The 23,037-nt window shown below is 28.9% G+C and overlaps 1 pseudogene; it reads left to right on the forward strand.

Annotated features, from left to right (window-relative positions):
* Positions 1 to 17,173: 17,173 nt before the first annotated feature.
* Positions 17,174 to 20,797, forward strand: LOC107171554 (uncharacterized; annotated as a pseudogene).
* The last annotated feature ends 2,240 nt before the right edge of the window (positions 20,798 to 23,037 follow it).

The following is a 23,037-nucleotide window of genomic DNA, read 5'->3' on the forward strand; positions in this document are numbered from 1 at the left end:
GCAGGGCGGCGCAGGCAGAAGGTGGGGTGAAGCGGGGGGTGGCGTAGGGTGGCGGGGAGGGTTTGGTGTGGGGAGGGGGTTGGGGGGGGCGCACGGTGGCGCAAGCAGTAGTGCGGGGCTGAAGCGGTGGGGTGGAACAGGGTGGCGCAGAAGGGCGTGGAGGGGGGGGGGGGTGGCGCAAGGTGGCGCAGAGTGGCGCTGATGGGATGGCGGGGGGGGGGGGGGTGAAGCGGGGGGTCACCAGAACCGGCCATTCCATACTACTGCCAGAGCTCGTTGATCACGAAATACGGTAAAGGTGGTGGTAACATATAATTTTAAACATTTACTTTAATACATTTTTTTTTTCTGAAATAATATAAACCGCTGTTTGGTTATAAAAAAAAGTTTATTATTAAATATTTAAATAAGGGTCCTTATTCTATTTAATATAAATCGTGAACTAGGGAAGTCGAAAACTATACATGACAGAATAATAAATACATTAGACAATCATTTCATTTCAAATCTCTCCCTCAGGTTTTCACATTGTATACCCGCTATTCTTCGGAGCCCATACATCAACTGCATGATTATATAGTATTGAGTATGCCTAAAAATCATAATAGACGAATCCGTTAATTCGTCATACGTTAGCAGGATCTATAATGAAATAATGGTTATCAGCAAATCTCATAATATATTTACCTAATAATTACTATATGTATGTTAAAACTTACTAAAGTCTCATCTTCGGGGATTGAACCGTCATAATGAGTATCACGCATCAACATAATCAATAATCGAAATTCTAAATTGAACTGCCGAGAAAAATTTCTCGCACGTTCAACCCAAGTCCTCATCCTCTCAGCAGACAATCCCACATGTGAAAATTCACTTTGGATCCGTCTCAAATAAATAACCATGTCAAGATTAATATCTCTAATGACATTTAGATCATTTACCTCACTAAATAAATTAAACATAAGAATATCAAAATAATAAAAAATTAAAATATGCTAATACTTACCCCTCGTTATGAGTATTATCTCTAACCGAAGAAGGGAAGTTGTCTACTTCTTGAATACGGCACATATTTAGTTTTTAAACGTAAAAAAAAAATCGAAATATATTGTCTAATGGATAAGAAACGACTGACGTTCAATGAAACCTTAGAAATAATGGACGCAATAATATTATGGTATGTGTACAATAATGTAGTGCATGCACGGAAATTTGGTGCATGTACGGTAATATGTTGCATGTACGGTAATATGGTGCATGTACGGTAATAAGGTATGTCCGTCACGTGACCGGACGATCTATGCGAGGTTGCTTTGGTAGGTGGTCGAAGGGAGGGTGGGGTGAGCAAAATATGCCTTGAACGTGCACGGGCGGCGGACGAGGTGCCCCACACTTGACAATAGGACGAGCATAAGACGAGCAAGACAATAGAACGAGCCAAAGACGAGCAAAGACGAGGACAAGGGTCCAGAACCCCCCTTTTTATCTTACTAACATAATATATAATATTAATAAATTATTAATTTAAATTTAAATGGAAAATATTAAATTAAAATTAAAAAAACAACAGTAATTTTGTAAGTATATAATGATTAAAAAAAGTTTACTTACTTGTGTTGTTGAGCAAAGCAACTAATAATAATCTTTTATTATGTTTTCTGACGTTCATGAAAGTTTGTCTAACGTCCACACATGATGCTGAAACCATGATTTTGCTTTCTGCCTAAAATTAAGTATATTTTTGTTAAATAAATATATATTTAAATTCACATATAAATGTGCAATAATAAACAATAGTTAAAACTAATAAGTAATAATTTATTAAAGTTATATCTAACAATAACCAAGTACCGGTATCGAAATACATACAATATTAAAAGTAATTATTTAAGCTGATGAGCGAAGCGGAGTTCTTCTATAACTCATTTGATGTGATTGATTATTACTATCTAACGGGTCCGTTGGAATAGTAACTGATATGATTTATTATACAATTGTAGAAGGAACTTATTACAAAAATAATTCACGTACTAATAAAATAATAAATTATAATTTATATAATATAGACAGGGCTGGCCCTAGGGTAGGTCAACTGGGACATATTTTGTCCTAGGACCCTCGTGAATTTTAGGGTCCTTCGCTTAGGTCATGAGAACTAGCCACTAGGTACCTTGGTACCTATATAGATAGTTAAATTGAAAAAAAAATGTATCAGAGTTAAAGTTATATTTTTTTTTTTTTTATGAGAAATAGTATTTATTGTATTTTGTACAAATGGTATTGTTGTATGTGGCATGTGCCAATTAATGATAATAGATAAATATTACTTCTTTTAGCTAAATGTTTAAATTGCGTAATTTTAGGCCAACGAAGCAAATGAGCTGAGGCAGCACTTTGTAAAATAATATTTAAGGACGTAAGCACCACAGTAGAGGGAGAGTGCGGGTTTCGAGTGAGAGACGAGATATGTTTGTAAGCGATTCATAGAGACCCCCGTATTTTTGTGTGTTTGTTTTATGTATATAATAAAGTGATTCAAGATAGTATTAATTGTTGATCGATTATTTTGTGTACCATCGAGAGATAGGTATACAACAGTGGCGCCCAACGTCATTCGTGATCTACTACCCGAATTTCTTTTGAACATTTGTGTTTTTGTGTGTTTCTTTGTTTTTGTATTTATTAAATACATGTCATTTTTGTGTGTTTTACTTTTACACATATCGCGTTTTGAACCTTTTCGTTAAATTCATCTCTCACGGCAAGAAGTCTACGATCTATAATTTTGATGTTTCACACACTCGAGGTAAATATTTGTGTGTGATCTTAATTGATATATACACGAATACTTCGTTTATCAACATATTTTTTTTTCTTATTATTATTAGCGTTAGTTAATTATATTTTAAATTTAGTGAAGCTAGTAATTTTTCCCAATCTTCAAAAAAGGAGATATGAAGAAAGTAACCAACTATCGTGTAATATCACTACTGGACACTGCATACAAAGTGTTATCAATAGCCATTTTAAGAAGACTTGAAATGTACGCGAAGGATATAGTCAGAGAATACCAATGTGGTTTTAAAAAAGGCAAGTCCACGACAGACCACATTCACACGCTTAGACAACACATGGAGAAATACTACGAGTATAATAAAGACCTACATATACTGTTCGTAGACTTTAAGCAGGCATACGATAGCATCAACCGAGAACAATTGTGGATAACTTTGAGAAACTTTGGCATACCCGACAAATTAGTGAGACTAGTCCAAATGTGTAATGAACAAACCTATTGCAAAGTACGTTTTTTTGGAGAAGTATCCACAAGGTTTGAATGCAAGACTGGTCTGAAACAGGGTGATGCGCTATCCCCAGTACTATTTAACCTAGCCCTGGAAAAGGTAGTTCGAAACGCAACAGACACGAAAGAAATGGATGTAATAGGGACTCATACCCTGCTTGCTTATGCAGACGATATCATCATATTAGGAAAGTCTAAACATGATATCGAGGAGAGAGCAAGAAAACTAATAAATTCCAGCAGCAGTATGGGACTAGTTATAAACGAGAATAAGACCAAATATATGGTGATGACTAGGAACGCAACGATGAAGGGTAATCTACACGTCGGAGATCTTACTTTCGAACAGGTAGGAGATTTCAAGTATTTGGGAGTAAACATAAATGAAAAAAACAACATGCATAACGAAGTTAAGATGAGATTAAATGCGGCAAATAGATGTTACTTCACAATGAAAGAAATACTCTCCTCCAAGATACTGTCAAGACGTACAAAATAGCGCCTATACTGTACATACATGCGTCCCATAGTCACGTATGCATGTGAGACATGGTCTAGCACCCAGGGGGATGAAGAAAAACTGCAGAACTTTGAGAGGAATATATTGAGAAAAATGTATGGACCAGTATACAACAATGAATTGGAAAGATTTGAAAGAAGGAAAAATGAAAATCTGCAACAACTATACAATAAACCGAGTATAAGACACTTCTTAACACCTTCACGGCCACGCGTCACACATATGTGACATTGATGTCTGTTCTAAGAGACCGGTGTCACATATGTGTGACACGGTCAATATGATGTTTGAGCGGGATTTATTTACTCCGGTTTATTCTAACAAATATTATTTTGTCGTGGTTTAATTATACGTTATCTGAGGAATTGATTTATATAGTTGATTTAAAGCTCGGCCGATGGATGGAGTTATTGTTCCTATTTTGTTATTGTACGATATTTGTAATATTTTGGTTTGATACACGATTATAATCGTGGTTTGATATGCACTATCTTCACACGTGTTCGAATCGTTATCAATCGTTGTCAAACGTAATTATTAATTGTTTTAACATAAAATATACATTAGCATACAATAATTAATTCATAATTTTAAGAATTATATGTAAACTATGGATCCTGCCGCTATCAATCAGTTATTATACGCCAGTTTAGACGATGAAAGTTTTAACGATTATGATGATTGTTCCGATGAATATTTTCCTGGTGATACTGAGGAGCCAGAAGTAAGTGATTACTCAAATGTTTCAAGTGATAGCGAAGATGATTTTATAAGTGATGATTGGGAAACTAATAGAAATGAAGAACCTCAGTTTATTCCGTTTACTGGAAATCCAGGGTTACTGAGCCATGTGCCGGATGATGAACCATATAGTTTTTTAAATTGATTTTTCGATGATGAACTTCTTGATAACATAGTTGTATGGGTAAATCTTAGAGCAAATTACTTAATATCTAAAGGTTTAACACCAAGATCAAATCTATCTACCTGGCATAATACTGACGTAGTTGAATTAAACAATTTTTTAGGTTTGACTATTTTGATGGGTTATTTAAAATTTACGACGCTTTGCACTTATTGGTCACGGGCGATTGTAAACTCCTCCAGAATATCGGTCGAGATAAAAAGGTAATAATAGGTCTATGGTAAACTCCGCCAGTTTTTTTTTTCTTACCTATAATGGGTATATGTAAACTCCTCCAGTTTTTTTTTTTTACCTGGTCAGTGCGATAGCTCTCGCATTGCCACGTGCCTTCTCACATTAAATACGTTTACATCTATTGTGATGATATATGTCAAAATTGATAAAATATTGTCAAGGTTAGAGCGATTCAAATTATTAATAGTTTTATCTTCATTTTATCTGAAATCAGGATTTCCAATGATGATATCGGCTGTAGGTATGGTATACGTGTAGTCACATGGTATAAATTGACGAACATAATCATTCGTAGTCTGCGTGTCTCCGATATTTCCGATACTTCCGATATTTGTATATGCCGAACGAAATATGTCGCAAGATAGTAATAATATAAAATTAATTACTGGTCAACGAGGCAATTTATTGGTTGTATTTAAAAATTATAAGTATAATAAAAATATAAAATACGCGTCTGGTGAAATAAAATGGAGGTGTAATAACAAAAACTGTAATGCATTTATAAAAAATGTTGGATCTGAGCAACATAATATTGCTTTAACACATTTTGAAAATGATACACACATTACTTCACGCCTTCCAATTTCAATCCAAACACTAGAAAGACAAGAAATAAGTAGTTGTGTAAAGAGAAAAGCGGTGGAAGATATTCGTGATAAACCGGGTAAATACATTTCATAATTAAATAGTAATAAAATAGGTACACGTATCGTATGCTATCTACATAAACAGAAAAAAAATGATCAATGAGAGATTGCATACGACACGTGTAGTCATTTTTTGTAGATGGCATACACTTCTTATAGCTAAAATATTAAATACCGATATATTTTTTCTTTTAGCTAAAATATTAAACATGGGATTAGAATGTTGTAGTAGTACAATAAAAAACTCTACAAATTTAACTTCAAATGACATGTCGTTGGTAAAGAGAAACATGTATAATGCACGTAGAAAATTAATGCCACCAGTTCCAACTTCGCGATCTGAAGTTATCTCTTCGCTTATTCAGATGGCACCAAAAACGATCAGAGATGAAAGTTTTTTAATTTTATCTGATTTCGATAGTGAGATTATTATATATAGTTGTATTACAAATCTAAAATATTTATGTACCTCAGAAACAATTTATATGGATGGAACGTTTGATTATTGTGTTAAATTTTTTTATCAATTATTTACTTTGCATGGCTAATGGACATTATATACCACTTGTCTTATAGAAAATATGATTTTATATTATTAGGTATAACGATTATTTATTTATTTTTTATTATATTATGTGGACAATTATTAATTATTATTATGAAAAATATGATTTTGGATTATTTATTATGATTTTTTTGTACTATGATTTAAATATTTAATGTGAACGATATGATATGATATTATATTATATTTTTTTTTTTTTTTAAATATATCATATTGATTTTATACTACTATTTGATTTTCTTCACTGGCGGAGTTTACATGAACTCAATTTTACCTGTTTTTTTTTTTTCTGGCGGAGTTTACAGTAAAAAAAGGTACTTGTGGCGGAGTTTACATGCGCCCATTGGTCACATAATGAATTGATTATCATTCTATTTTTGGTAAAACAATGAGTAGGCACCGGTACGAAAGTATTTTACGCTGTTTGTGTTTTTACCAACCAAATTTAGTTGACCATTCAGACCGGTTACATAAGATAAGTAATGTTGCAAATCATATAATTAACAATATTCGTACCAAGTACTATCTGAACGAAAATTTATCCTTAGACGAATCTTTGTTATTATGGAGGGGCAGACTAAGTTCTCGTCAATATATACCAAGCAAAGCTCATAAATATGGGATAAAGTTTTATGAACTGTGTACAAAAGATGGATTTATATTGAATATTTTGATTTATAAAGGCAAAGGTACAGTTGAAGACAGTAGAGGTGTAACATTTGGAATTGTCGCTAAGCTTATGGAACCATACTTAGGAAAAGGTCATACAGTATATATGGACAACTTTTATAATAGTATACCTTTAGTTCAATTTTTATTTGAAAATCAAACTATGGTTGTGGGTACATTGAGAAAAAAAAGAAAAAGATAATCCCAAAGATACATTGAATGCTAAATTGGGCAAAGGTGAAGTAGCTCATGTACAGAAAGGCAATATACACGTAATTAAGTATAATGATAAAAGAGACGTGTGCATGATTTCTACCAAACAGAAACTGGATTTTGTAGAAGTCACGGATAAATTTGGAAGGAACAAAATGAAACCTAATATTATTGTTGATTACAATAATAATATGTCTGGTATTGACAGGACTGATCAAATGATCAGCTACTATCCTACACCTAGAAAATGTTTACGATGGTATATAAATGTTTTTTTTCACCTCATGGATATGTGCTTATGGAATGGAAATATATTGTATAATATACACGTCAAAAATATGGCTCACCTAGAATTCAGAAAATGTGTTGCAAGTTATCTTATTAGAATTTCATACAATCAACGTGTAGTTCATAAAACACCATCACAAAAAACGCATAATCTTATGAAAGTAAAAATTAGAAAAAGATGTAGAGTTTGTCATCAGATTAAAATGCGAAAAAATACGGCTTTTGTTTGTGATACATGCAAGGACGATAAAGGAAATACAATCGGTTTATGTCCTGATTCTTGTTTTAAAATTTATCATTTATAATCTACTAAAATTATTTTTAATGTATTTTAAGAAGTAGTTTTGTAATTATTTTAGATTCTGAACGAAGTGATGAATGTATTGATTTTACAATGATGTGTGTTTTTTTTTTTTGTTTTTTTTTTTTTGTGTCTGTGTACAGCATAACTAGTCGAAATAATGCTTCGATTTCAAACTTTGGGGGTGGTTTCCGATGTAAAATTGAAGATCCTTGGTGCATTATAGAGGTCAAAAGTAAACATTTTCCAACAGTTTTCAAAAAAATCGAGAAAACAAAAAAAAAATGACAGAAAAACGGGAATTTTTACACAAAATCAGTTTTCGACCAAATCGATTTTTTTATATGGTTGTAATTCAAAAAATAATCACTTTAAATACTTGAAATTTTCACCAAATGTTTATGTTAGTGTTCTCTATATACAGTTTAATTTTCAAAAATTTTTGACTTTTTTTGAGTTATTTATAGACCACTGAAATTTACACTTTTTTGAGAATTTTTTTTTGAAGTGTCGGTAAAAAAATGTTGGATAACCAAAAAAACTTGAAAATTTAATACAAGGTTCCTTATGAGTTTTTCTTATTGTAGCTAAAAAAAATTAAATATCGTAAGTCACAATTTTTTTTAATAAGCTTTTATAGTTCAAAATTTTACGAAATCTGTCGAAAACGCGAAAATTTGCAAGTAATTTTGAAGTTGAAAAATCATAAAATTTTTTGCGTTTATAACTGAGGATTAAAAATACAACACTAAGTTCTCCATAAGTTTTCCTTCAAGTAGCTATAGAGAAAACTCGAAGCATCATTATAGGAAAAATTTTAAGTGCGTTTGAATTTTAAATTTTTACGAAATAGCGTAACGATAACGATTTATCATGAAACGATTTTAAATATTTGTTATTATTCAAAAAGTATAAGTCCTAGATACTTGAAAATTTTACCAGTTATTAGGATTGGTATTTTCTTTACATGATTAAATTTTCAAAATATTTTGACTTTTTTTGAGATATTTATAGACGACTGAAATTTTCAATTTGTCTGAAAATTTTTTTTTGAAGTGTCGATAAAATTTTTTTGGCCCTATCAAAATACTTGAAAATTTAATACAAAGTTCCTCATAAGTTATTCTTAAAGTGATTAAAAAATTATAAGAATACATAGGCACAATTTTTTTTTATAAGCGTTTATAGTTCAAATTTTTACGAAATCTGTCGAAAATGTGAAAATTTGCAAGTAATTTTGAAGCTGAAAAATCATAAAATTTTTTGTGTTTATAACTAAAGATTAAGAATACATCACTAAGTTTTCCATAAGTTTTACTTCAAGTAGCTATAGAGAAAATTCGAAGCGTCATTATAGGAAAAATTTTAATTGCGTTTGAATTTTAAATTTTTACGAAATAGCGTAACGATAACGATTTATCCTGAAACGATTTTAAATATTTGTTATTATTCAAAAAGTATGAGTCCTAGATACTTGAAAATTTTACCAGTTATTAAGATTGGCATTTTCTTTACATGATTTAATTTTCAAAATATTTTGACTTTTTTTGAGATATTTATAGACAACTGAAATTTTCAATATTTCTGAAAATTTTTTTGGAAGGGTCGATAAAATTTTTTTGGCCCTATCAAAATACTTGAAAATTGAATACAAAGTTCCTCATAAGTTATTCTTATAGTGATCAAAAAATTATAAAAATACATAGGCACAATTTTTTTTATAAGCATTTAAAATTCAAATTTTGACTAAATACATAAAAATTACGGCAATGTTCAAATTATCTTAGATAGAAATTCATAAAAGTTTTTCTTTTTAAATCTAAGATTTGTGAATTTAATACAAGGCTCCTATCATATTTTTACAATAGCAGTTGAAAAATAAAAGAAATATATTGTCACAAATTTTTTTTATAAGATTTTACCGTTCAAATTTTGACTAAATACATAAAAATTACGGCAATGTTCAAATTATCTTAGATAGAAATTCATAAAAGTTTTTCTTTTTAATTCTAAGATTTGAGAATTTAATACAAGGCTCCTAAAATAGTTTTACAATAGCATTTGAAAAATAAAAGAAATATATAGTCACACATTTTTTTTATAAGCATTTATAGTTCAAATTTTGACTAAATACATAAAAATTACGGCAATGTTCAAATCATCTTAGATCGAAATTCATAAAAAATTTTCCTTTTATACCTAAGATTTGAAAATTTAATACAAGGCTCCTAAAATATTTTTACAATAGCAGTTGAAAAATACAAGAAATGTATAGTCACATTTTTTTTTACAAGCATTTAAATTTAAATTTTGACAACATATACGTAAAAATCACGTAAATTCGCAAATTATTATAAGCTAGAAATCCATAAAAAATTTTCTTTTTAAATGTAAGATTTGAAAATTTAATGAAAGATTCCTTACAAATTTTTCAATCTTTATCACAAAAAAAATGTCCACCGGAATTTCAAATTAAATTTTTATTAGCATTTGAATTTCAAATATTGACAAAAATTCGTCAAAACCATGAATATTTGCAAATTATTTTGTAGTTCAAAATTCATATAATATAATTTGTATTTATATCTAAGGTTATAAAATTTAACACCAAGTTTTCCACAAGTTTTGCTTCAAATAGCTATAGAGAAAATTTGAAGCGTCATTATAGGAAAAATGTTTTAGCGTTCAAGTTTTAAATTTTTATGAAATCGCGTAATGATAACGATTTATCTTCAAACCAGGTATTCGTATATATAAGGTATTATGAATTATGATAACTACATTAATTGATTAACCATGTCTTATGCAAATAGCGTCTTAATTGAAAAATAAAATATTTGTTTCAAAATAGAATATATGACAATATTTAAATATAATATATCCTAGACTGACAAATCATCTCCGTTCAGAATCGTTTTTCGTATACAATGATACCTATCATTGCATTCAAATTTAATCCCATCCATTACAGTAACCTACTGTACAGCAGAGCGACATCCACGACTTACCCGCTTTTTTTTTATTATTTTTTTTTTATTTTTTTACAAGAAGTAATTTGTTTAATTTGTTTTGAATTTTATTCAGACATTGAAGTTGAGTTTTTTTATGTTAAGTTTAACATTTGTTAATTTTGTTGTTTTTTTATAAATATAATTTTTACCTTATTGGAGATGAATTTCGTGTAATTTTTATCTATTTTTTTCACAAAAAAAAAATATACAATTATTATGCGATGGTGATTACTGATTTTTCTATAGATAAATAATTATATCACATATGTGTGACATCGGGTTCCTGTTAAGGAAATCATTGAAAAACCCCAATGTCACACATTTGTGACTTGTCTAAAACCGAAAATACTTGATAAATAATATTATTAAATATATTACTATGAGATATAATGAGTTCATGTTTAATTAAAAAAGTCATTTTATGAGACGGTTTATTTAAAGACCATCCAAATTTATCCCTTGGTCGTGAACGTGTTAATCAGAAAAAAGCTGGAATGGGCAGGCCATGTCTGGCGAGCCGAAGACACGCTAATTAAGAAAGTCACAGAAAGCAAAATAACAGGGAAAAGACCAAGAGGCAGACCCCGGCAGAGATGGTATGATAGAGTAGAAAAAGATCTTAAGAAGATCAACCCATTGCTAGATATGGGAGCAGCATTGGATAGGGAGAAGTGGAAAGGCATTTTAGAAGCGGCGATGGTCCTCAATGGACCGCTATAAGCCTAAGAAGAAGAAGAAGAAGGTAGTAATTATTTAATTAGTTTTTGTAATTTAATATAATTAATCTAGTAGTATAAATTGGCTGTATAAACACTCCAAATACATTTTTCTTACAATACCTATATTTAATAAAACTTTTACTAATTAAATTTTTCGGGATTTCAAAAATGTTATAATTTAAGTATTTAATTTTAGTTGAAAGTAATTAATTATAGTTAACACATTTTATATGACTAAGTATAGATTTAGAATTATTTAAAACTTATTTTTCAAATTTATAGTTTAATGAGTCAACTTAAAGACCCTAGATCGGATCTTTCTATTACGATAAATACAGCAACAGATATCTATACTCTTAGAAAACCTTTTCTGATACAATATTGCGAAAATAAAAATCTAAAATCTACTGGAACTACTACCGAATTAAGAGCTAGACTAAGTAGATATTTAAGAGGAGCTATAACTTTGGAAGACGTGGATGATTCATTAGACGTTGAAAAACGTAATATAAATCTTAATAATTCAATCACTAATAAAATTGATTTAAAAAATTTACTGAAAGACGCTGAGCTATCCGATTCAAGTCCCGATCAAAAAGACCAACATATATTATCAACGTTGTTCAGGATATGATAAAATATTTTTAGTCATTCTGGTATAAAATAAACCAACAGTTGTATTTAAAAAAAATCATAATTTTTTATTTTAAACTTATATTAATTTTAATCATAATTAAATATAACATATACCTAACATAATTTAATGAAAAATTGTGTTACTAAATGCACTTTAAATTTATTGAACGATTATCATCACATACATTATTTTTTATGAAATACAATAATACTCTCCCCTCAAGTGTACCGGTCGAAAGAATATTTACTATAGGCGCTTGTGTTTGAACAAAAAAAAGAGAGGAAAGGTGATTAATTCAAATTTTGAAAAAAAAAAAAAACAATGTTATTAAAAAGAAATGCAAAATAATAAAATATAAATAATTATATACATTATACATATTTATAAATTTAATATTATGTTCAAGTATATTTACTTTTATTCATGAATGTAATCGATCGCATCCGCATAATGCAGCTTAAAAGGAATCTATTCCATAGATGGGTGTTATTTTCGTATTCCTCACAACCTTGATTTCGCGTGATTACGATATTCTTAGCCAAGTTCTTCATAGCCAACAATTCGGACTTAGTCTCTTGGTGCGTAAATTTCGGTGGATCGGTATACGGTACCACCATGCAGGCGACACCAATTGGTCGATTGGTTTCTCTGTTCACAAACAATTTTTTTAATTGAGAAATCTATTCTATGGAACTGTATTAAACCTTATTTTACTATTAATACCTATACATTATCTATTTTTACAATACAATCTCATTATTTAATAAAAAAAATTTTTGTTTTTTTGTTTTAAATTCTTTTCTATTTATAATTCTATAGATTGTTAATTTTTGATGAAAACTTAAGATCATTATATGATATTATTATGACCAGAATACATGAACAAAGAAAAAAAATCTGTGCTGTTCCATTTGATCTATTTTAAAGATTAATTTTTTTTCTTAAATACTTAGTCAACAAATTTACTTTGAATAGGTCCGAACTGGCCAAACCACTTATTAATTCTTATTGAAAATAATTAATTATAAATTATCAACCATTAAAAATGTATTATAAATTAATTTTTCTCATAAATAACCAAAATAAAAAAATATAGTTAATCAATTAAAAGTAGAATTATACTTTGTAATGAAAATGTTATGCGCAGTGGATTGATATAATTTACTCTATTTTAATAACTATTACTATACATCACTACTAAAAAAAAATACATGTTATATACATAAATATACCTATTACTTTTATTTTATTAGGTTGTGAGATTTCGGCCTTTTTAGGGACTTACTTTCCACCCATGTGATCAGGGGAACACTGACCACATGACCTATAAACCACACCGCGTGTTGGCTCGAGAGTCAGGTCGATGGAATTTATAGGTTTTGTACACGCAGTGGTTAATGAAAACCAAATATTTATTATAAAGGGGAAAAAAATATTTTAAATAACAAAATTAGAATTTAAAGGTAGTTATATGATTTATTTTACACGGGGCACTAAATTCGCATACCAAATAATACAAAAAAAAATTAATAATATAAATTTGGCACATGGCAAGTGCATAAGAAATATAATCAGATAAATACAATAAATATAAAATAGATAATATTTCAGCACATGGCAAGTGTATAAGGGAGGAAATAAAAATGAATATTAACGTTACGGCTCCGACGAACGGTTACCGAGCACATATATGTGAGATTTATAATACGTCAGTATGACATATCTATAACATATTATTTGTAATAAAGGAAACGACCCACGGCTCCGCAGGACGGTTACCGGGGCACCTTTGAAGAAAATCTGAGTATATAAAAAAGAAACTAGAGTGATACATAATCAAAATGAAAAAAGGGGAATGTTGGGGGAAAATAATACTTGACGACGACTGTTTGTACTGAGTTGATGATGTATTTGAGCCGACACATATTTTGTACGAACCGTATTTAAGCCAACAGTAATTCAGCTGCCGAGTGGGGTCAGTTCGACACTGTGATAAGCATTTATGATAATATTGATATCCTTCGAAAACCACGGGTAAATTTCATAGATAATATATACATGGATAGGACATCCCTATACCTATTGTACACGGTATACTGTGAGCGAAGAGTCTACTAGTTACCATAATGGTTATATGCGGTTACAGATACTGGTTTATGATAAACAAAATGTTTATCGTTATCAATCTAATTAGTGCCAATTTTTGAATATTTAATTTTTATATTTTAATATTTAAAATTTTTGTTCAAATTGGTTCTAAAAAAAAAAAATGGTTTATAAGTGCTTATATTGTGGTTCCACTTCTAAAAATAATGACAATGCCTTGTCTTTTCATTCGTAAGTATGGATTTTATTGAATTAACATTTAATATAAATTCTTAGTTATTCTATTTTTTTTTTTTAAATACATGAGTTCCAAAAGATCGAAGACGATATTTATGGCTAGATTCCTTAGGTTTAAGTAACGCAGGGAAGTGGGACAAAATTTGTTCCAGACATTTTAATCCTCAACATTTTATGGTGGGTGGTTCAAAAAACACACTATTGAGCGATGCAGTACCTACCCATGCCAACTAATTTTAATAAGTAAGTGTCTAATAATCATATCTTAAGTATGTTTTATTTTTATTATTAATTTTAAAGCAATTAAGTTGTTAATATATTATTATTATTATTATTATTATTATTATTATAAGTTGTTTATATATTTGTAGTGATAAGAATGTACCATCAACTCCATTAGATGAAAAAATGGAAGATTTAGTTTTTATGAAAAAAAAGATCTTTTATCACTATGTCATAGTAATGCTATTCCCAAAAACCATTGGGCGTTTTATGAAAGTTTACAAGCTGTAGAGACTACAGACTAGTACTGTAACTATGTGATAGGTGTGATATAGTGTGACTAGGTATCAGTGGCGTATCTATGTATTTAAGCATAGAGGTGCACCTAATTTTTCGGGCCCCTTATAAAGTTTCAGTTGCTACTTGTTGATTAGGCCGATTAGGGGCTCAAGGGCTCTATTTATAAAACACAGCTAAAGGGTCCTGGTGCAATACACCTCCTGCACCCCCTCTAAGTACGCCACTGCTAGGTATAAGACTTTGAAACTCATTCCAAAGACAGGTATATTTTGATTATTATTTTATTATATTTTAATGAACATTCATATTCATATAATGTTGTTTTAATTATTAGGTATTATAAACTATATAGAATACATACATAATTTAATTTTGTTTTTTTTTTTATAATTTGTGATGTTTGTTTTATAAATTATATTTTTATTATTATTTCTATTTAGGTACTTAGTAAAATAAATTATTTTACTACTTAACTATTCAAAAATTATTACTAAAAGTACCTTACTTATAACTTTTATTGTATTGAATTATAATGTTTTAAGGATGTGTTGTTTAATTTTAACTAAAATAATTTTTATAGTATTGAATTTGCTAAACGTATGTGATAAAACATGGTTAATACAGTCTGTTATTAAACAGTTTTATGGTAATTTTTTTAATTTTTTATGATGTGATTTTTATTATTATTCTATTTTTATTCAGGAGTTGATTATTAATTAAGTTGTTAATTGTTATAACATTAAACTTAATTTACAGTGAAATATTCATAAGTCTGAATTTTAAATATACAATTATGTTGTTAAATTGTTTGTGTACTTTTATTCATTAACGAAATATATCTAGTTGTTGCATACTGTTTTTTAATATTTCAGTTCAAGAACGAAATAAGTCTTATTATTGCTCAGGTATTTGCAATTTATCAATTCAAAACTGCAATATGTGCTTAAGATTTATTTCGTTTTAAATAAAGTTAAAAAAGCAAGGTAATGTTAAATTCAGACTATTAAGCCAATGCTGCATACCAAATTTGGTCATTCTATCTCGATTTCACAATTATTTATAGCATATTGAAAATTGTAAGTTTTTTTGAAACGTTATACCCGAAAAAAAGGGTTTTTGAGTTGTTGCAGTTTTGAACTGGGGCGTCGATATATTTATATATATTTTATTACAACTTATAAGCAGTATCATATATTTAATATATATTTTTCAGAGAAAATACAATTGATTCAAGTTGTGATAATAAACAATATGACTATTTTGTATTAGAAATATCTGTATTCTGTAACCATTTTTATTATAATGAATTATTTTTAGTTATTACTTATTACATAATATTATTATACCAAAACATTATTTTATATTTATATAACTAATATACCAAACTATTTATACTATTGTTTTCGTTATCATTTCTGGTTGATACCACTCCTAAATTATGTATAACCACTTTGGTACTATATAGTATGCTCTTCGATCACAGTAGAATACACGGTATGTCCCATCCATGTATATATTATCTATGGTACATTTAGTAATTTATTATCAGAATTTAACAAATTGTGCCGTTATTTTAAATTTTTACAATTTTTCGAACGAATAATGGATAACTACTTGAATATTAATAAATATATTAATTTCAGTGAACATTTTACGGATATTCATTAAGTTGATCAATTGGATATCTATAAATGATCTATTGTAGGTATATCCATTAGTTGTTATATATCTCGGAAAAAAAGAACAAGCAAAAAAGAACACGGAAAAAAAGAACAAGGAGAAAAAAACACGGAAAAAAAGAACAATTTTTAAAAATTTTAAATACACGGTGTCCCACGAAGATCTGACACTCTGAAAATAATTGTAGTTCTAATCACTGACTAAGATATAATGGACTGGAAACGACATGGTCGGCGGGGGTCGGGGGACGGCCACCAAAAGATGTCACTGATAACAGACTGTGTTCTTGAAGTTTTCAGCGCTACTGGTGGTTTAAATTGGCGGTTCATTTTAAGTTATATATTTTAATATATAATATTAATAGCATGATAAATTAAATAATAAATTAATATTAAATAATAAATAATAAATAATAAATTAAATTTATCATGATTAATAGTAAACCACGGAGGCACGGCGCACGACTATGGTCTAATATTATATGACTAAATAAATTTAATACAATTTAACTAATTTATTCAGTCATTGTCTAATATAAGCAATAGCGTAGTGGAGTTCCTTCATTGATTATTAAAACATTTTTTTTTTTTAAATGCGTACTTGTAGCGTTAAAGGATGCACTAGTACAAAAAACAATCCCACGATTTCCTTTTTTAAACCTCCAAAAGCCAATTATTTAACTTGAAAATTAGCAGTAAGTAATGCTAATTGTGAGGAGACAGTTGTAAAATATGTATGTGCTGAACATTTTCGTCCTGATGAAATATTAAATAACTATTTGGTACCACACGATATTCCCAATGTAAGTATTACTTTATTATGCTTTTATTTAATTTTGTTGATACATAGCTATTTGATTTTTTTACGTTTTAGAAATTTGGAAACAGTGATCGCAATAGATTAAAAAGGGGGATTGTTCCTTCCATTTTTCCTCTTGTTCAAGAAAAAAGTAATGATATTTTATCTTCCATCAACAATTCAAATTCTGATCACAATTATGCCAAGTGTTCAAGTAATCAAGTTAATAAATCGGTCCGGAGAGAGTTATTCATTGAACCGTATGAGTTAGATGAAGAGCTTCCAAATAAACGTTTAAAATTATTTGAAGTAATGCTTTTAGTCATTATTTTGGTATTTAATAAATCTTGTATATACATTATAATAGCAATTTTTACATTTAAACTTTATTTCTTTAGGATACGATTAATGAGATACTAACATTTAATGACTTAACAATACATTTTAAAAAAGCCGTATTACCAGAAGGGTGGATAACACATTTTAGTCATCATGAAATTGTTTTTTATAAACCACAGTTCAATGATGGTAAAATGAAAATTGAAAAACAATTAGTTTTTAAAGGTACATTGGAAATATGTGTATATGTTCACCAATTTACTACTGAAATTAAAAAAATAAGCAACACATTAAAATATCCAATTAGCTTAAGAAAACTGTCTCAAGCAATTAGGATACTTGATCTAAAAAATATTTGTGTAGGTGGTCCAAGATCAATAGATTTTCCAGGTAAACATTATTCTTTAATCTTTTTGATATTACCATTAAAATGCAATCGAAAATTGATAGATTATTTGCTGATTATATGATATTTAGGAGTTCGGATAAAAACTGCAACCTTGGATAATAATCAATTCTGGCGTCACCAAAAATGTACAATTTTTACTGAGAATAAAAAATGTACAGCTTGTAAGAACTTGACTAAATGTTTTAGAAATTCGTTGATTAAAGAAAAAAAATCAACACATATTGGATGTACTCTAACACCAACCAGACGTAGAATATTAAAAAATATTAAAAGTAGTAAAAGAAATTTGCAAAAATCAAATTCAAGGTAACATATAGCATTCAATAAATTGCATTTACACTTATGTAAGTTTTTAAACTTATTTGAATACATAATTAGGATGTATAATTTTAGGTTTCATTTAAATTATATGAATTTATTGTAAGGCTGGTATTGATTCATTATTTGCAGGTTACAGACTATTATTAAAGATATCAACTTTGAATTAGAAGAACTACAAACAAAAACAAATACAATATCAAATGACTCTATACAAAATATCTTAGACTCCGAAAAGTTAAGTAATCCTCAAAAAATTTTAGTCAAAGAAATAATAAATACAAGTAAACATGGACAAAAACAAAATCGAAAGTATTCTGAAGATTGGATACTTTTATGTGTTTTGTTAAAAATAAACTAATTTCATGAAAATATTATAATGTATTGTGAGCACCAAAATTGTAACTACACTGAATAAGCGGTTTCAGTTTGAATTGTAAGTTATTAATGTTTCTCAAAATACTTAGTAAATATTGAATATAACCATTTTAATAATCATAGGTACAGTTTTGGCTCAGTTAGTCATAAAAGCGATTTGCCTTCTTGAGAATGCTGGTGCTAAGGTGGATGGATTAGTGTCAGACGGAGCAACTAGTAATAGAAAATTATGGTCTGAACTGGGAATAAGTGGTGAAAAAGATACTTTAAAAAACAAATTTAACCATCCTTTGGACGATAAAAGACATATTTACGTGTTCTCTGATGCACCACATCTTCTCAAGAATGTACGGAATAGATTATACAACAAAAAAAGTTTAAGAGTAAATATCTTATCATTTTATGCATTATAAAAATGATTTAAAACCTAATACTCTCAAATAATTTATAGGAATCACCAAAAAAACTCTATATTAGATGGAATGATTACGTTGAAGTCTTTAACAATGATTTGAAAAATAGTTCTGATGCACCAACTAAAGTGTGCCCTAAAATCACACATGGGCATATATTAATTGATAGTTTTAGTAAGATGAATGTTAAACTGGCTGCACAAGTGAATATGTTTTAATAGATTTTTATTGAACAGTTTTATCAATATTATTGTCAATACATTTATGTTTTATTTAGATTTTTAGCAACTCAATGGCCAGAGGAATTGAATTTTACAGGGAGTATGCTAAAATAGAGAGCTTAAAAAATAGTTATGAAACACAATCATTCACTGATCGATTTAACAAATTTTTTGATGCTTTAAATCGAAAACACCCTGCAGAGGGCATACAAATAAATAGCAAAGACTTTGAGGTTTTCTAGATAAAATACAATTATAATAAATAGCCCAAATGTTCTGTTTTTATTATAAATTTATATTATTTATTTAATTAGATTTTAGAAGATAATCTTAAATGGCTTGATATTTGGGAAGACCAACTAAATAAACAAAATATTTCCAAAGATGAATTTTTAACTAAATCAACTGCGGATGGTTTAAGGGTCACTATCAAGTCAACTATTGAACTATCAAAATATTTATTGGAGGAATGCAAATTTAAATATGTTTTGTCTGCTAAATTTAATCAAGACCGACTAGAAGTAAAATAAGAACTGAATTTTTAATATAATAGTAATTACTAATTATTAGTAACAATATTATTAGTTTTTATTAGTTTTGCCAAATTCAATTGAAAAGTTCTTACCTTAAAAAGATACACAAAAATAGAATTTAAAATAAATATTTTAAAACTAATAGTATAGTTGCTACATACATAATATTATAATATATTATACACACTTATTACATTTATTGTATTGTTAACTAGCAATTCTTTGGTATGGCTAGACAGGTCAGTGGGCCGAACGACCAGGGGTGTTCAACCACATTTTTGCAAATTTATAAGACATTATCTGTATATTCAATATTAAAACCGCCTAAAACCGGTAATTGTATGATTTTGGATGATACAACACCCAAAATGATGATCTGAAAACCGTATTTAATGACAATACAGCTGAGCGTACTTCAAAGCTTAACTCATTGAAAAGTAAATTGGATTCATTAGCTGTAAAAAAAAAAAAACAGATATAAATACTGTTTTTGATGAAGACATTCATAATTATTATAAAGCTGACATAAAATATTGTGTAATTTATTATATATGTGGATATATCACAAAAAGTTTCTCAAAATCTATTACATGTGATATATGCAGGACTGCAGTAATAGGTACTGTGTCTATACATACATTTTATCTAAATAAACTGTTGGAATTTTGTTTGTTTTTAGGTAAAAGATGTTATTCAGAAAAACCAGAAGCTGCCCTTATAAACTTGAAATCAAGAGGTGGTTTGACTCATCCTAATAAATTCATATTCAAAATATTGTCAAATGTTGAAAATTCATTTCAACATTGATGTTTTCGATTTAACTATTGCTCATTTTTTGGAAAATTATGATCCAATAGATTTTCCATGTACTCATCATAAAAGTGAAGTACTAATGTTCATAATATCTCAATATATTATTATGAGAATGCGACAATATACGCATATGATAAACTCAAACCAAATTAAAAAAAATGCAAATAAAAAAAAAATATTCGAAACTTGTAAATACCTGAAAATAAAAAAATTGTAATTGGTAATATTGGTATATTTATTAACATAAGTAGTTAACAGTGTCTAGAGGGGTTACTGTATGGATGTGTCAAATTTGAATTCAATGATGTAAAATCATTGTATAGAAAAAGTGATATACTATTATGAACCTGACGATCTGACAGACGGCTGACAGCCTATACTACCAAGTCTATTTTATATTATTTCTAATAAATAATTTATTTTTCTATTAGACATATAGAAATGATATGAGGTTGAATTAATTTTTTACAAAAAAATTCGGTTTGAAAATGACATCGAATGTAATGTGTATAAAGAATAAATATTTAGTCAACAGATGGCGCTGAAAACTTCAAGAACACATAGCGACCCCCCGCACTTTACCTCTTATACATACATTTGTGGCCGTGATAAGAGGCTCGTTTCCAGTCCATTATATCTTAGTCCGTGGTTCTAATCAATATGATCGCGCAAAGTGTAGCGCGATTGTGCGGCAGGACTGCGTACATTGTCCCACTGTCAGCTTGTGATAGTGTATTTGTTATCAGGCTGATAGTGGGCGGCATGCGACAGTCCGTTATTTTTCATAATATTTCTAATACTTAATATATTTTTATTTAGTGCGGTTTTTTGACGCATGTTCCGCTAGCAATATTTGATAAGCGTGAGCAGGGTTCCCAAACATGTCCATAAAATTCAATTTAGCAATAAAACACTGTTCATCGGTAGATAGCACAGTTTTCCGAAAAAAAATAACAATTTAACAATAGAACACATACAATTTGGCAAATTTAAAAAAATACTTAAAAGTCCGTCGCCACTTTCTAATTGGTATGAAAATTTTTGTAATGAAGTGTAGATTTTGAATATGCAATCAGAACGCGGCGAGTTGGCCCGGAAAAATGTCAGGAGCTTACGAAAGCCCGGCCACAACTATTGAAATACGAAGTACGAGGCCAGACGAGTTTGGTGATTTTTTAAAAATACTTACAAGTCCGTCGCCACTTTTTAAGTGATATGAAAATTTTTGTAATGAAGTGTAGATTTTGAATATGCAATCAGAACGCGGTGAGTCGGCCCGGAAAAATGTGTATTTGTGTACTAAAATGTATTTGAAACTTACAACATGGGGTCCTAAAGCAGCCAAATCTTTTATTTTTTGGCCTGGGTGGCCTCATCTTTATTGGTGATCGTAGTTGCTCTGAAACATAGATAAATCAATGAATTAAAAGTACCTTTTTAGTAGTTTAACATAATGATAATACCTTTAGTATTGTTTAGATTCACGGACAACAAGTACAAAATATAAAAATATATGTTTGCTTGGTTGTACTTATGTTTAATAATATGCTTATTTCAATTAAAAAAATCAAAATCATTAAATATAACACCTAGGTATTAAGTGTAATGTATATATTAATTATTATTAATGTTATGTTTGGCGAAGTTAGAATTAATGTCATGGATATTTTATGAGATTAAAAATTTAAGTTTTATTTACTGTAAATATTTATTATTCAATATTCATGATAACAATTAAAACATAATTTTTCTAAGAACCAAATACAATAGTAATATATATATATATATTTTTTTTTTGCGGCTTTAGCAGCAATGGTCATTAGCTATTGTGGAACTGTAGATTAATTCAATATTATTATTATTATTAAGAATTTGTTGTTTTACTTATTTGTCTCAATTATTTTACTATAATAATGTTAATGCATATTTAGTAAGTTTTTATAGAAACTAAAAGAGCCTAAAAAACATTAAAATATATACATGTGGGCATGTGGCATGCTAATGGTAAATAATATGTTAATTTGAATCAATAAAAAAAACATTGTATAATGGTTAGGATTAATGGTAATATATTTATTATAGGCATGTAGTTGTTTATTAATGTTACATTAAATAAACTTATTTGAGGGGGTGCAAAGCCTGTAGGTTTAACGCATCGGTCCCGACGCGCATCACCGTCACCGGTTCGTATCCCGGTTATGGGCAGTTCACACTGTCTGAAGAGACCTCCGCTC

The sequence above is a fragment of the Diuraphis noxia genome, unplaced genomic scaffold (genome assembly GCF_037042655.1).
Source record: "Diuraphis noxia isolate RWA-SAM2 unplaced genomic scaffold, SU_Dnox_SAM2 contig0001, whole genome shotgun sequence".
NCBI classification, from domain to species: Eukaryota; Metazoa; Arthropoda; class Insecta; order Hemiptera; family Aphididae; genus Diuraphis; species Diuraphis noxia.